The sequence below is a fragment of the Podarcis pityusensis genome, assembly GCF_964106645.2.
Source record: "Podarcis pityusensis genome assembly, chromosome: 8".
In the NCBI taxonomy this organism is placed as follows: domain Eukaryota; kingdom Metazoa; phylum Chordata; class Lepidosauria; order Squamata; family Lacertidae; genus Podarcis; species Podarcis pityusensis.
Genome location: NC_138033.1, coordinates 85,796,004 through 85,811,413, shown reverse-complemented (window position 1 = coordinate 85,811,413; position 15,410 = coordinate 85,796,004). Strand labels below are relative to the sequence as shown.

Sequence of the window (15,410 nt, the reverse complement as noted above, 5' to 3'; positions counted from 1 at the left end):
TCCAGGAAGACTCTCTCACAGAGGGAAGCATTTACCACCCCACAAAGCCCATTGCCCAGTGCTTATATGACGTGTTGGGAGTGGGAGCACGTGTGTCTACACCTCAAAAGTGTTCAGGGGAAGAGACATTGTTCAGTGGCAGTGTACCTGATTAAAGAACACATGAAGAGACTGTTGGATAGGACCATTGGCCCATCTAGTCCAGCATCCTGTTCTCACAGTGGCCAACCAGATGCCTGTGGGAAACCCACAAGCAGGGCCCAAATGCAAGAGCCCCCTCCCCTCCTATGGTTTCCAGCAACTGGTATTTAAAAGCATACGCCTCTGACTGTGGAGGCAGAGTGTAACCATAATGGCTAGTAGCTATCAATAGCCTTCTCCTCCTCCATGAATTTGTCTAATCCTCTTTTAAAGCCATCTAGATTGGCGGCCATCACTGCCTCCTATGGGAGTCAATTCTACAGTTTAACTCTGTGCTGCATGAAGAAGTTTGTTTTTTTCAGCTGTCCTGAATCTTCCAACATTCAGGTGCAACTGCATGTGGACAAACACCAGGTTGCAAAGTAAATTCCTCCCTCAAGAAGCAGGAGGAGCAGAAATAAAATGCACCCCCAATTATGCTTGCAGCCCATGTTAAAAAAAGAAGCAGCAAATTTGAGTCCAGTCTTGGCAACAAGCTGGGGCAAGTTTACCTTATCCTGAAATCACAACAATCTAACTTAGGCTGGCCAACTTCTGAAATGCTAGATAAATACACCAGCTTTTATGGAACGCTGCTGATTTTTACAAGTATTATTTTTTTGCAGATTAAATTTGCCCATTTTTGTTAACCCATTCCTGTGTTTTCCAATCCATTCCTTTGTTCTTTCCCAGCACAGCAGTAGCAGCAGGGTCTGCCAGAGCCTTTTGTGCATTCATCCCCCTCCCACCCAGCTCCCTTGCAAAAACTCCATGATCCGAACAAACCCTTTGGTTTCCTCTCCTCCTCTGCAAACAAAGATCCCCTGGAGGACATGCTGGTCCCAGAGCAAGGATCATTTATGTGGCATGCACTCCCTTGCTTAAATGTTCCTGGAGGAAGCAGCACCCCAAATACAAAGTCATCCTAATGCTTTAAAACAAAACATTTTCCCCACCACACCTCACCGTGGCTTGGGGGGAAGGAATAGCAATACAAGAGGAAAATCAAAGTGGGGAGGGGGATCACATATTTCCCACCCCACCCCCAACACAAAAGGCTTACATTCTTTTAGAATTTAAAACAAAAAATGTAAAGAACTCCCAACATTAAAGGGAAAATGACCTCAAGGATTTTGGCAAAGGTTTCAAATCCAACTTCAAAAAGTTAGCAGCCATTTGTGGTTTGATGCAATTATGGGAAAACTCCACTGCAAAGCTGCAAGGTGCAAAAAAAGCAATAAACCAAAATGACAGAGTAACCTCCACACCACGAACTGCATCTGCCTCCCTACATACTCGGCACAATTCACTCTCTGGGCTCTGTCTGCAGATTTTCGTGCCTCAACCCCTTCTGCACAGCGGCACTGCCATGATTCAGAAACAGCAAGCAAAATGTTGACAGAGGCATCAAAAGGTTCGCGTTTCACGGGGCTTCCAAAGTGCACTCAGCCTCCCCTAATGGTGCCCCAATTTTCTCCTCCGGTTTAGCTACAGTGCTGCAAATCCTGTTTGTTAAAAATGACATGTGTGTTTGCTGCCTTACACACCAGATTTGTGAACTCGGCTTACAAGAGGGCAGCCCATCCTGTGTGCAGAAAAAGCTGCCTTTGGCTAAGTGCTCTGTGCAAAGAACAAACCAGTCAATCGCTTCACCAGCGAACACAAAGAAGGAGTCAGACAGACATCTTGGAAAACTGCAGGCAAGAGAGGAGAGGGGGAGAAGAGGGGAAAACAGCACAAGGAAGCACTTACATTTCCAGAATTCGCCAAGAGAGAACCAAATACGGCGAAGGAGAAGAAAAGCAAAGCATGGAGGAATCCCGAGGAAAATGAGATATGCCACAACTGAAGACCGATTGCAGAGGAGGTAACAGTGATCTAGTTATTCAGCCTACACAGACCTCCCCCTCCCCTCTCCGAACAGCTGTGGGGGCCATTATCCCTCCTGCACATTGCACGTACATCCCCAGGATGGCTGCAGTGCTGCGTAGAGTCAGAGAGGACTGGATTGCTGCAGGAGACAGGAAGAGACTTTTCCCCCCTGGAAGGGGTGGGGGAAGCCACACCCCAGCAGGCTTGGAGGAGGAAGGCCTTCACCTTTCCAAAAGGTCTTTTGAAAATATGTATTTTTTAAAAGAATAAAATCTAATTCCACAAACTGACGTATGCACAAGAAGTCGCCCACTCTTCAAAGCACTGCGTCTTGCAAGTGCTATGTTTTCTTACTGCAGACATCTACAAAACTACCTCAGATGACCCTCCTGACCGTTCTGTTAAAAGGAACCAGTTGCGCTCGCTGCAACAGAAGCGCGGAAACATGGCTGTGGCCAATTGCAGCTCCCTCCCCCCCCCATCCAAGCACTACAAGTCTGACGTCAGAGCATCGTCTCATCCTAACGAAATCCCTTCCAAGGTAAGCGCAGTGGAGAACCTGCCTCCCATCCCCGGTCTCTCTTTCATAAATGATCCCTCTGACGCGATCCAGAAGTCCCCAGTACTGCAGAGACATTGCTCCTCCTCTACATCACATGGTCGCATCTCCAACCCCGTTTCATGGGGCATGCGGTCCTGGGTCACACGACTCCAGGCTCAGTTCCTCGCTGCTGGTGGGAAGCGCCAAGTTTAAGGACAGCAAGGGGGAAGTGTTAGTCATCACGCTATGGGAGTGACACGTTTTCCCATTGCAGCCAATTAGAAGCCAATCGAAGTTTTCGTTGCATCAAAGCGTCAAGTTGTTACGCATCAAAGGCTACCTATCCTATAACACTCTAGTAAGTGAAGCTTTTGAGCGCACGTGTACAGTACAGGCTGCTACTGCAAATGCCCCTCTCTCAAATCTTGTTCTACGCTATGTTCGTGCTCCGTTAGGAGGAAAGTATCATGCCTCTATTATTAACTGTAAGGTGCAAAAAGTGCTGCTATCTCATACAATATAGGGCTCAGACTGGGAATATCTCTTTAACCATTTCAGAGCACATTCTGAATCCCCCATCTTGAAGGGCCAGAATAAATGTCACATATCCATATGGTTCTAAAAGACAACAATTATATGAAGTTGAAGCTCATTACTAGAAAGGAGATTCCAACTAAACATCAGGAAGAACTTTATGACAGTAAGAGCTGTTCGACTGTGGAATGGAGAAGGTGGTGGACTCTCCTTGGAGGATTTTGAGCAGAGATTGGGTGCTTTAGTTGAGATTCCTGCATTGCAGGGGTTAGACTAGAGGACCCTTGAGGTCCCTTCCAACTATATGATTCTATGACTGTGAAGTATCTTAACCATTTCAAACCCCCAGTCAATGAATGAATGAATGAGGTGCACAAACCCAATTATTCAGAGGCCAATCCTTCAGCTTTTGACAGATAAAATTAGAGACGTTCTTCTGACACCCTAGTTCACATACGAAAGAGAACCACAAACACATACATACACAACCAAGCTAAAAGCATTGTTCCATGTGCTGTATTTATCATGTAAAAGCATTCACTTATTTACTGATTATCCCTGCCCTGATTTAAAAGCCAAGCAGGCGGCCTGCTCCCATTTCACAATTGGCTTGAAAGAACACAAACAGGCAAAACCTGAATAAGAAAGACAAAAATGAGATGTGTGTGTACATGCTCCAATTCAGGAGCTCCACCCCCCTCCCCCAAATCTTCTACAATCCTCTGAATAAATATTTCTGGTCTTCTACTGAAGTGTCGGTGTTGCTAAAAGGTATTTTAAGAGCTGTTTCCTACATTTGCACACAAACCCGTCTTGAGAACTCTGGAAGGACTTGGCTATGGTAGTGAGCGAAAGGGCTTGGCTATGTGGCCTTGAAACAATCCCCTCCTTCACCACATGGCTCTAATCAGGAGCAACCTTGGAACCACAGCTCTGAGGCTGAACTAAGTCTGTTAATAGCTCACTTATTTATTTATTTTACATTTTTAAGGGCACATGCAAATACTGAATCACACAGAGAGGGGGGGGGAGAGGGAGAGAGAGAGGGAGAGAGACTTTGGAGCTGCCTCAGCAGGTTCTGAGTCTTTAAAGAGCCAAAGAGCATACCTGCCAACTCCCCAAAAGAAAACAAAGGGAAATTAAACATTATAGTGGGCTGGGACTGCACCAGCCGGTTTTGATATTACACTCAGACAAGCAGCAAGCAAGAGACTCAAGAGGCAAATGAAAAATAAGCCACTATGAGGACTGTAGATGGGAGGCAAATCAAGGGCTGTGGGTTTAACCATTGGGGCGGGGGGAACCCAACAGGATCTTTCCCAGAAACAGAAGCTATGTAAGAAGAACTAGCCACACACAAGGGCGCCAGCTCCGGGGGGCTGAGCCCTTTTGGCCACCACTCCAAATATTATTGGAATAGGGGCTGGGGGCCCTCAATGACCAAAAAGTGCAAAGGTGAAGCATGGAGGCAAGCATGGCACAGCTCCAGTGGCTGGCTCCTCCTCCTCCTCCTGCCACAGAAAAGTGAGGCATCTGCCTTAGTGGCAGGATCCCACAGGGGCAGCAGATCCCGGTGTCAATCTTTCTCTCTCCCCCCCCTTTATTCCTCGTGTAGAAGCAGGGAAGGGGGCACCATTTTGGGATCTGCCTCAGGTACCCTGAAGGTTCTTGCTGGACAATTTGTATCCGACACTAATCAAATATGATGCTGATAAGAATTTATCAGTGCCATGACTTTCCCAGCCTGAGCTGTGGTGTGCTCCACTGAACTCCTTTGTGTTAGCTTTCTTTGCCCATGGTTCTTCATATTGTTCATGGAAGGTGGAATGAAGGCCATGAGCAGCAATCCTGTTTCTAAGATGGACACACTCCTTGAACTGTTCAATTTGCTTCGCTGGCCCCACCATGCTCTCACCACAGAAGGCTTGCAAGTTCACGAACTGTCTAGCAAGAATGCAACCTCAGAACTGTGCAAATGGAAGGAGGACAATGTTCTGAAGATACCTGAAGAAGAGTAACTGCAAACAGAGTATAATCACTAAAAGCACAGGGCTTCATGTCCCCTTTGCTTGTCACCATAGCACAGGGAGAACGTTTTCAGACACCTGCGGTTAATCTGCTCTGTATGCTTTCCAAAAAAAGTCTGGGAAACTCAAAGCAGCACAAGCAACTGGCCAGAGCCCCAAGCCCCAAAGAGTGCAGTCACTGCTGTGCCCAGTTCACATGCTGGGCATCTTCTCTTGGGCAATAGATGTGCTCCAGTGAAACCCAGAGAATACTGGAAGTTTCATGATGCTGGACATGAGTCAGTGCTCTTCCCACATGACCCACTGCAAGGCCTGCCTGCACGTCTGCAGGACAGGAGCCTAATCTAATCTTGGTTTCCTCCTTGTCCCAGGGCAGGATGGTGTGGAGCTTGCATGTGTACACACACTCTCTCTCTCCTAAGTTGCTGCATGCCTGCTGCTCAAATTCTATGGCAAGAAAAGCAAAATTCTATGGCATGATTTCTTACTTTGCACAATTTCTCTGTCTTTTTCTTTGTGCGTAAAGGAGAAACCCCTCTTTAAAATGGTGTTTCCTATATATACCATAACAAGAAGAGACTATCTGTAATGGAAAGGGCATAGGTTCAGGGCCAAAGTATATAGATGGTGCATGAGTGCATGTCAGTCTTCCAATTTTATTTTATTTTGTAGTGAAAATGCATCCTTAATTGGAAGAAAAAGAACGGTAGAAAGGAGGGGCTGCTAAGTCTGCTCCCTCTTATTCTTTCTCCACTCAAAAGTGCCTTCCAAACTGCTTTTTTGGAGGGGGGGGGGAGTCTTAGGCACTTCACAGCCAAAGGAATGTTAACTCTTGACTGTCAAAGATAACACAGTTGCTTCTACAGCTCTGGATGCCTATGCACACCAATCTAGCATCTAGGCTACTATTCCTAGGTCAACACTAGGGGTCGGCAAACTAAGGCCTGTAGGCCAGAGCAGGCCCACCTGGGTCGTAAATCCAGCCCGCACCCCACGCCACAAAGCCGAGACTCCCAGCGATGGTGAAGGAAGGAAGAAGCGGCGGCGGCTCTGCCACTCAATCACCGCGCCTGGTTTAGCTCAGCAGCGTTTGATTGGCAGAGCCGCCACCGCTCGGTCTCTTCTTCCTGTCGCAAGTAGACAAGGCAGTGCCCACCGCCAGCTCCTTCCACCTCGCCCACTCAGGAGTCCGCTTTCCCTTCCCTGCCAGCTTCCACCTGCGCCGCCAGGAGACCGCCAGGAGATGCCGCATCTCGGCGTGTAGCCACACCCTGCCCTGCCGCTGGATGCACGGACACTAATAGCCCTAAAGACATGCTTACTCACAAGTAAGCAGCAATTGTTTCAAGGCCACTTGTTCAGCGCTTGAAGAACTGCTCAAGCCCACTGAGATGAAATGCGCTACGGATCACGCCCCTGGGAAGGTAAGCACAGCGGCTGGCCCCCCTCGCCTCTTCTTCCAGCAACAGGGGACCACCACCCTTCCACCAGCTTATGTATCTTCCCCAGATGGGCTGCGCACATGCAGGCAGAGACCGCGCCTATGTGAAAACTTCCTCTGCGCATCCCTTTTCAGTCCCCTCCTGATTCTGGGAGAAAGTGGTGCAGGAGAGGTTGGGGAAGCACCTGGCTTGCCTCTTGCCTGACCTGCCTCTTCCTCCAACCCATCTTGTGCTCAACCTCCAGCTCTGAAGCATCCCCTGCCTCCAACTCTTTCCTCCACAAATCACTGGCACCCTCTCCCACCCCCACTCCCCTGGTGCACACTCCTGCCAGTCCCTGACAGGAGAGCACTGATACAAGGTCCTCCACTGCTCTTCATATATTTATAATACATTCTGTGTATTAAAATGGAAGGATTTGTGCTTGTTCTTTCCATCTTGGCCCATCCTCTCCCTGGAGAGTTCAAAGCCTTGAGATCTATGGAGGAAACGGTTCTTGTGGTTCTGTAAATAGGCATTGTCCATTGTGTGGCAATGTGGTGGCATTCCAACTGTGGAGCTCTCATCCTCTGGAGGTATTGTTTGTCTCCTTCACTGACAATCTTCCGGTGTCAAGTCACATGTTTTTACCCAGACCTTTAGGGGGAAATGGATACATAAATGTCCCTTGGTTTTCCTTTATGTCACTGTTGAGATGTTGGAGAGTTTTCACTGTGAATATGCTGGGTTCAATGAATAATAAATATTTGAAATAACTGTGCCATTTGTATTGTGTGTTGTTTCATCTGAATGTTTCACAAACCACTCTAGGTTCCCAATGTCACATCTCACTTGGTCATCAGTTCCAATATCTTTAAATTGCAGCAACACAAGAGAAAGTTTGGAATGAGATCAAGAAAGATTTGGAGATTTGGAACAGAATGGACCTTTCCCCTGATGGGAAGGATAGCAGTGATAAAGATGAATGCACTACCAAAGATGTTATTTTTATTTCAGTCAATACCGAAAATAAGTAATCTTGTCTGCTTCAGAAACCGGCAAAAAGATATTTCTAAGTTTGTCTGGAATGGGAAAAAGCCTAGAATAAAATGTAAAATGCTTATAGATATAAAAGACAGAGGAGGCTTTTCCCTCCCAGACTTTAAACCGTACTATGAAGCAGCATGTATTACGTGGATTCGGGACTGGATTAAATTAGAGAAAGATGAAATACTGGACTTGGAAGAGCACAATAATAGATCTGGTTGGCATTCATATTTATGGTATGGGAAAGATAAAAAAACGTAAAGGCTTTCATAACCATATAAGAAGAACCCAAACCCCATGGTGGCTTTCGCCAGTGGAGGCATTAGCATTAAAACCACTCAACCGGAGAGGCAGCCAGCTGACATTTAGAGAATTATTGGGGGGGGGGGGAAGGGTATACTAAAAGAGTATGAAGAATTTAAAGTCTTTTTGCAAAGTTGGCTACATCATAGACAGTTGAATGAACAGTTCAAAGAGGATAATAAGAGAGGTTTTGGTTACATAGTTTCAAACTTTCAAAAAGAAATGATCGAGAGTGATACAAAATTACTTAAAAAGAGGTATAATCTCCTGCTATATGGGGAAACTGGATGAGATGGTTAAGTCAGCACAAATAAAGTGGGCTCAAGATTTAGGTCATAATATACAATTTGAAGATTGGGAAAGGATGGGGAAGCTGAATTTAAAATTTACAGACTGTATTTTATTGAAAGAGAATTATATGAAAATGATGTATACATCTTCAGCGGTACCTCGGGTTACATACGCTTCAGGTTACATACGCTTCAGGTTACAGACTCCGCTAACCCAGAAATAGTGCTTCAGGTTAAGAACTTTGCTTCAGGATGAGAACAGAAATCGTGCTCCGGCAGTGCAGCGGCAGCGGGAGGCCCCATTAGCTAAAGTGGTGTTTCAGGTTAAGAACAGACCTCCGGAACGAATTAAGTACTTAACCCGAGGTACCATTGGAGATGGTACATTACAGCAGAGAAAGTGGCTAAAATGTATAAGACTTGTTGGAGACGTAAAGAAAAAGATGGTACATTTTATCATATGTGGTGGGAATGCAAAAAGGTCAGAAATTATTGGGAAATGATATATAATGAATTGAAAAAAATGTTTAAAAAGACTTATGTTAATAAACCAGAAGCTTTCCTCCTAGGAATTTTAGATCAAGAAATAAGAAAAGACAACTGGAAATGATTTATGTATGCAACAACAGTGGCAAGAATTTTACTAGCACAAGCTTGGAAGACAGAAGAAACCCCAATGAAAGAACAATGGCAAGAGAAACTCATGGAATATGCAGAATTAGCAAATTTACATGAAAAGGACAACAAAGACTTTAAAAGAGAATGGGAACCATTTACAATATATATGAAGAGACAACATGAAGAGTTGGGACTCATTGGCAGGGTTTGAGTAAACATTCACAAATGTATTAAATAAAATAAAAATAGATGTAAATGTATTAGTAATAAATTGGGGAACTAATACGCAGGGTGAATAAATTGAAAGTAAAACAAAGTGGAAGTATGAGGGAAGTCCATGGGAGGGGGGCAGGAAAAAATGGAAAATTGTTAGAGAGATATTTCATAAAGGATGGATATATCGAAAAACCAATTAGAACTATTTTTAAAAAAATAGATTGCAACACAAGAGGCTGAGTCCCAATCCCTATGGAGCTGAAGGCTGTAAAAAACCGCATCCGCCAACGTAAGAGCCACAACATCTGTAAGCTTGAGTGACTACCTGCCAATGATTCTTTAGCTGTGATTCCTGCACTGAAGATGACCTTTGGGGTCCCTACAATTCTATGATTCTGTAAGCTGCCTATCATATGGATCCAGCCAGTTGTGCAGAGCATTATCAACACCACACACACCCCAAGCAACTAAAGTTGGGGGCATGACAGAGATTGACAGCTAATACAAGGCAGAGAGGAAAGTGAACAGAGTTTTTCTTCTCTTTCTCCCATAATACTGGAACTCAGGAACATCATAGGAATCTGACTGGCAGGAGATCCACAGCAGACAAAAGTAAGACCATCCTCATAAAATCATAGTGTCGGAAGAAATCCCAGTCCAACCCCCTACAATGCAATAATCATGGCTAAAGACTCCCTGAGAGATGGACGTCAAACCTCCTTTTTAAAAACCTCTGATGAATGAGACCACAACTTTCTGAGAGAGTCCATTCCATTGTCAAAACAGGACAAGAAAGGAGATTCCAGCTAAACATGAGGAAGAACTTTCTGGCAGTGAGAGCTGTTTGACAGCGGAATGGTCTCCCCTGGGAGTTTTGTGGGCTCTCCTTCCTTGAAGGTTTTTAAGCAGGGGTTGGATGGCCATCTGTCGTGGATGCTGTAGTTGAGATTCCTGCATTGCAGAGGGTTAGACAAGGTGATTCTTGAGGCCCCTTCCAAATCTGCGATTCTATGATTACATAATTAATTTACAGAACTGAAAAATGTGGGAATCACCCCTGGCTTAGACGGCTTAAAACGTAAGAGGAGTCGGTTGGTTCACGCCAAAGGTCCATCTAAACCAGCATCCTGTTCTCCCAGTAGCCAAATGAAACACCAGGCGGGTTGTGTCCCTGGCGTGGGTCAACTGCAACCACGTGGAGCTCTCTGGATGCCAGGCTGGCAGCTGACATCTCCATCTGGCAAGCCCCACCAGCTTTCTTAAGCTAGTGAGCCACAGCTTATTTATTACATTTATATCCCACCTTTTTCTCCAAGGAGGACATGGTTCAACCCCCTCCTCATTTAATCTCTACAACAACCCAGTGAGGTAGGTTAAGAGGCTGAGACTGGCCCAAGGTCACTCAGTGAGCTTCATGACTGAGTGGGGATTTGAACCCTTATCTCCCAGATCCTGGTCCAAGACACTAACCACTATGCCACACTGGCCTCCTAGAATCATAGAATCATAGAGTTGGAAGAGACCACAAGGGCCATCGAGTCCAACCCCCTGCCAAGCAGGAAACACCATCACAGCACTCCTGACATATGGTTGTCAAGCCTCTGCTTAAAGACCTCCAAAGAAGGAGACTCCACCACACTCCTAGACTACTTCTGCTATGGGGAAGCTATATAAAATAAGTAGGTAAATAAATATGGGGAAAGCAAAATGTCACTTGGAGAAGGATCTGAAATATTTTCCTTGAAGCTTGCAGAATTTCTTTTATTCTGGGTTGTTTCTTTTGGTGTTTTAATGCATTGTAAAGCACATTAATATTTTTTCTTTAAAATTTAAAGTGGTATGGAAATGGAATTAATATAATAATAATAATAATAATAATAATAATAATAATAATACTTTTCATTGTAAAAAAGGCACCCCGGCATTTCATTGTGAGAACTGGAACCTAGGTTTAAGGTGCCATTTGGTGACTAGCTTATATATTTTAGTTTCTGACACTGGTGGGAAACTCACAAGCAGGATTTGAACACAAGAGCATTCTCCCCTCCTGCGGCTTCCAGCAACTGGTATTCAGAAGCCTGGCTGCCTCCATCCGCAGAGGCAGAGCAGAGCCATCCTGGCTAGTAGCCATCAAGAGCCCTCTCCTTTATGAATTTGTCTAATCATTCTTTAAAGCCATCTAGATTGGTGGCCACCACTGCCTCCTTTCAAAAAAGGGATCAGACAAATTCTTGGCAGAGGAGGTCTATCACACACGGCTACACACAACCTCAAGAAGTGGAAGCAGCAGGTCTTTTATTACCTGGAGAGCAGTGCTGGCATATGGATGTTGCCTTCACCCCCTGCTCCCGGGTGCTTGACTAGATGGACCTTTGCTAATATCCAGCAAGGCTCTTCTAATCGGCTAACACCAGTGTTGAGGCTGCCCACAAAGCCAGCCCAGCCTCAAAAACAACAGTCTACAGAAGTTAGGAGGAATTCAGTCTAATCTGCTAAGCAGATTGCTCTGCCTGTCATTTCTGCTTGCCTAACGGAATCATCTCCCATCTTCTCCTCCTGCATGCTGTTTTGGGGGTTCTCTCCCCAGAGCCAGTTTGTAGGAGGCGGTGGAGGGGAGTCCTGTTACGCTAGCGGAAGTCCTTGTGTACGCTTCCACTGGTGGGGCTCATTAGCCGAATGCCACCCCTAAGCATGCTCATGCAAAACATCTTTGGTGGTCTCCATGCAAGGCCCCTAATTTTCCAACAAGAAAGCCCCTCTGCCACAAACTTGGAAAGTAGCTGGGAGCCAAATGATACTCAGGTGGATAGATGGACCCTTATTTCAGCTCAGTAAGGAAGTTCCCAATGTGTCTTGCTGTAAATTGTATCATGCGCACAAACCTTCCGGTGACAAAGTGAAACCACGATGTCAGAGAAAAGGGCTGCCAGGGAAAGGAAGTGTCTACAAGAACACAGCCATTCATGCTGGTGCCCAAACCGTAACTTGAACTCCCCATCATAGTATCCACACAGCGCACAGCAGAAGCAAGTATGTCCAGGGGAAGCCAGCTGGCAGGACAAACCCTGTGGCTTTCCAGGCTCCTTGGAGCAGCTGTTTGAGTCAGAACTTGATGGAGCAAGTTCCAAGGGAATGAAAAGACTTGGAGTCAGTCCTCTTCCTTACATCTAGACCAGCTGTCTCCCCTAGCAGAAGCACTCTTAGCTTCTGAACTCATGTTTCCAACACTTACTCAGGGAAGGGAATGAATGGCTTAAAACAAACTATCAATTCTTCCTCTGGCTACTTGGAAGTATGGCTATACCAGGTTAGCAATAATGGGGGGACAGGGAGAGAATTAAACAAAAGTAGTAAGGAGGCCTTTGAATGACAATAATTCTGAGTTCAGACACACCCCCCCCAAAAGAACAGAAGAGCCTCCAAACTTGGATCAAACAATTCTTGAAGAGCAAAGTAAAAATCCTCTAAATCAGTGGTTCTCAAACTTTTTCGCGCCACAGCCCACTTGGTTCCATAAACTCATTCCAGGGTGCCTCCTATCCTATCCTATCTTGTCCTATCCTATCCAAAGCATTATTCAGAATAATGGTTTGCATAGTCCACAAAGGCAGTTAATAACACAAAAAATTAAAAACCTCAATTAATTGCACATTTATGCAAAATCCAATTAAAACTATTTAATTAATTCAACAAAACTAATGAACTTGATCCAATGACACCAACTTTTCAAGTCTGATAGTCATTTACACCTCCAGTGCCCTCCTGCCACGCCCTTGCCTCTTAGTGTCCCTTTAGGTAACCCTATTGCCCTCCCCCGCAGGGGGCACTACCACTCAGTTTGGGAACCACTGCTTTAAATAAATGATTTCCTAATATTTAATCTGTAACATTTCTGAACACAGTTACTGTATACATCTACAGAGGTCCACTTTCCAGGTTCTCCCCGCAGTGTGGCAGTTACGGTCCCCAGAAGCAAGCCCCCTACCCCTGCAAAGGGGTAAATGTATGCAAAGGCTACTAGCATGTTCCAAACTTTTCCGTATCATTCCAATACTTCTAGCAGCTGTGCACTTTCCACACTGTTTAGCTCCCAATCCTCTTAGCCAGTCTTCACCACTCTGATGCCCTCCAGATGTTTTGAACTGAATCTCCCATCAGCCCTAGCCAGTATGGTTCAAAACATCTGGAGGACACCAGTTTGGTGAGAAACTGCACAGATAGTATTTGTAGCAAGTCCAGAGGGCCAGGCATCCTTATTGCTGTTTTTATTTTGAAATGTATATCCTGTCACCTTCACTCAGTTCTCAAAACTGCTTCTGCCATGAAAGCACACAGAAATCCCAAAATCCAAGCACAACAACAATATAAATAAGGCAGAAGGGCAACCAAAAACAAACAGCAGCAAAGCAGTCGGTAACAGATCCACCCTCAAGGAAAATATTCTTGTAGTCCAAAATTCTACTGTATTCCACCACCCCCTCCAATACAGCCGGAGCACAGAAACCTTCTGTATGATCCGCCATAAAGAATAGACCATAGGGTGCCACCACAGAAAAGGCCCTTGCCCTTCAGCCTGGACTCAAACAAGGTCAGTACCTGGATTAGAACCTCTTCAGCCTGGACTCAAACAAGGTCAGTACCTGGATTAGAACCTCTTCACCTGATGACATCAATGCATTGCAGAGCTCACAGACAAGGCGGGAACAGCCCTTAATCTATCACAAACCGTGGCCTGCTTTTTAAGGCCAGTACCAAAAATTTTGAATGATAAGCTATTTCAAACAAGTGTTGCAATACCTCTAGGTCATTCTCATCAAAGGCAAGAGGACACCACTTGAACCAATGTTGGTGTCCAAACAATCTTCAACAATGGCCCCACATAGAGTCTGTTAGATCATGTGGTAACTGATAGGCTAGGCTACTGTATCACAATGGTCCTGTTAGCCTTCTTTATAAATGGCTGAAGTTGACGTACCTACTAATATACAGAAATGCATCCTGAAATGTTTTTCAGCTTTGCTCCCCCATCACCCCAGACACACACAACGGCACAACCCCAGTTCCAAATCCATCTGATCCAGAGAGGTTTTTGGGGTCCCTCTCCCCTCCCTGCCCCCCAAAATCAGATGCCTGGCATACTCATCCAGTTAACTATTTGTGTGGCTCTTTCACACCCACCCTTTTTCGAAAGCCAGTTTCCCTGCTACTTGAAACACAGCTCCAGGAAAGGAAGGGGGAAGGGACTGTATGACTGTCACAAGAGACAGCCAATTAGCACTCTTCACAGCCGGCTTCTATTGGAAACAGTTGCCTGAAAGTTGTCTTCTCTGAGAAAGTTGTAGCTAGAAAGTGATTCACAACAGACTTGCCATTCAAGCCATGTATGTCTGTGTGCCTACACTCCTAAGTTATAAAATTCTACCTGGGCCTTCAGGAGCAGAGTCCCAAAACGCTTTCCAATCTTCAACAAATAAGAAACTTTAAAAAAGAGATCCAATTGACTTCCAAAACCATGTACAAACCCCATAATTTAAAGTTGAGGGGCTCTCCTAGACAGGGTAGTACTCTGGGGCCAGTACCAATGCAAAAATTTGCAATGCTCAGGTTGTCTTTGAGTCTGACTTGCATGGCAGCGCACACCTGAAAACATCTCACTTAAATGGGCTCCTGACACAATTTGCTCGTGAGTGTTCCTACCAGGATTGAATGACAGAATCCACTTCCCAATGAGACATCCCCCGCCCATGTGCAACTACAAGATTTGCTCCTGAATCAAGCACATCAGAAGTACAGAAGTTGAGGCATTCTCTCAGCTAGTATAATTGGCCCGCCTGCATAGATTAGCCTTCTTTCAAGAATTTGGAGAGGCACATGTCATATCATAGGAACAGTGCTCGCTGAACTTCCATTTACCATCTCATGGCTACAGAGAAGGCAAAAGGAACCTTGACATATTTTGCTACTTACTCATCTTCAACTGGTTCACACATACAGGAACGCCACTTCCACTCTCACCTTGGTGAACAGCAATTAGATATGTGCACATGAAAATCACGTGGCTGGGACAATGCAGAAGTTTATGAGGGACAACAGATTTGCGAGAGCCCATTGGCACACAAAGGTTGCCACTTGATATCCTAGCCAGAAGCAACAAACATGCTTCTGGTTAATCCTACCCAAAATACTGGCCTGGGACCTACTTCTGGCACTGAGTAAATGTAATGCAATATGGACAAGCACTATGTAAAAGCTATGTAACTATCTAAGCCAGACTCCCCCAACCTGGTGCCATCCATATGTTTGGACAACAATACTCACCAGCCCCAGTGAGCACAACCATGTGGTATTGTGTGGGAGCATG

At 45.3% G+C, this 15,410-nt stretch overlaps 1 protein-coding gene across 6 annotated transcripts in view; it reads right to left on the bottom strand.

The window, feature by feature from the left end:
• Nucleotides 1–15,410, bottom strand: part of TET3 (tet methylcytosine dioxygenase 3) — a 110,491-nt gene that overhangs the window by 49,893 nt on the left and 45,188 nt on the right. The window contains exon 1 of one of the 6 annotated variants that reach the window (XM_081017250.1): nucleotides 1,933–2,050. The exons of the other annotated variants lie outside the window; for them this stretch is intronic. The gene's annotated coding sequence lies outside the window, so the exon portion shown is untranslated. Of the gene's footprint in view, nucleotides 1–1,932; nucleotides 2,051–15,410 lie in introns of those variants that run through there. 6 annotated transcript variants of the gene reach the window in all.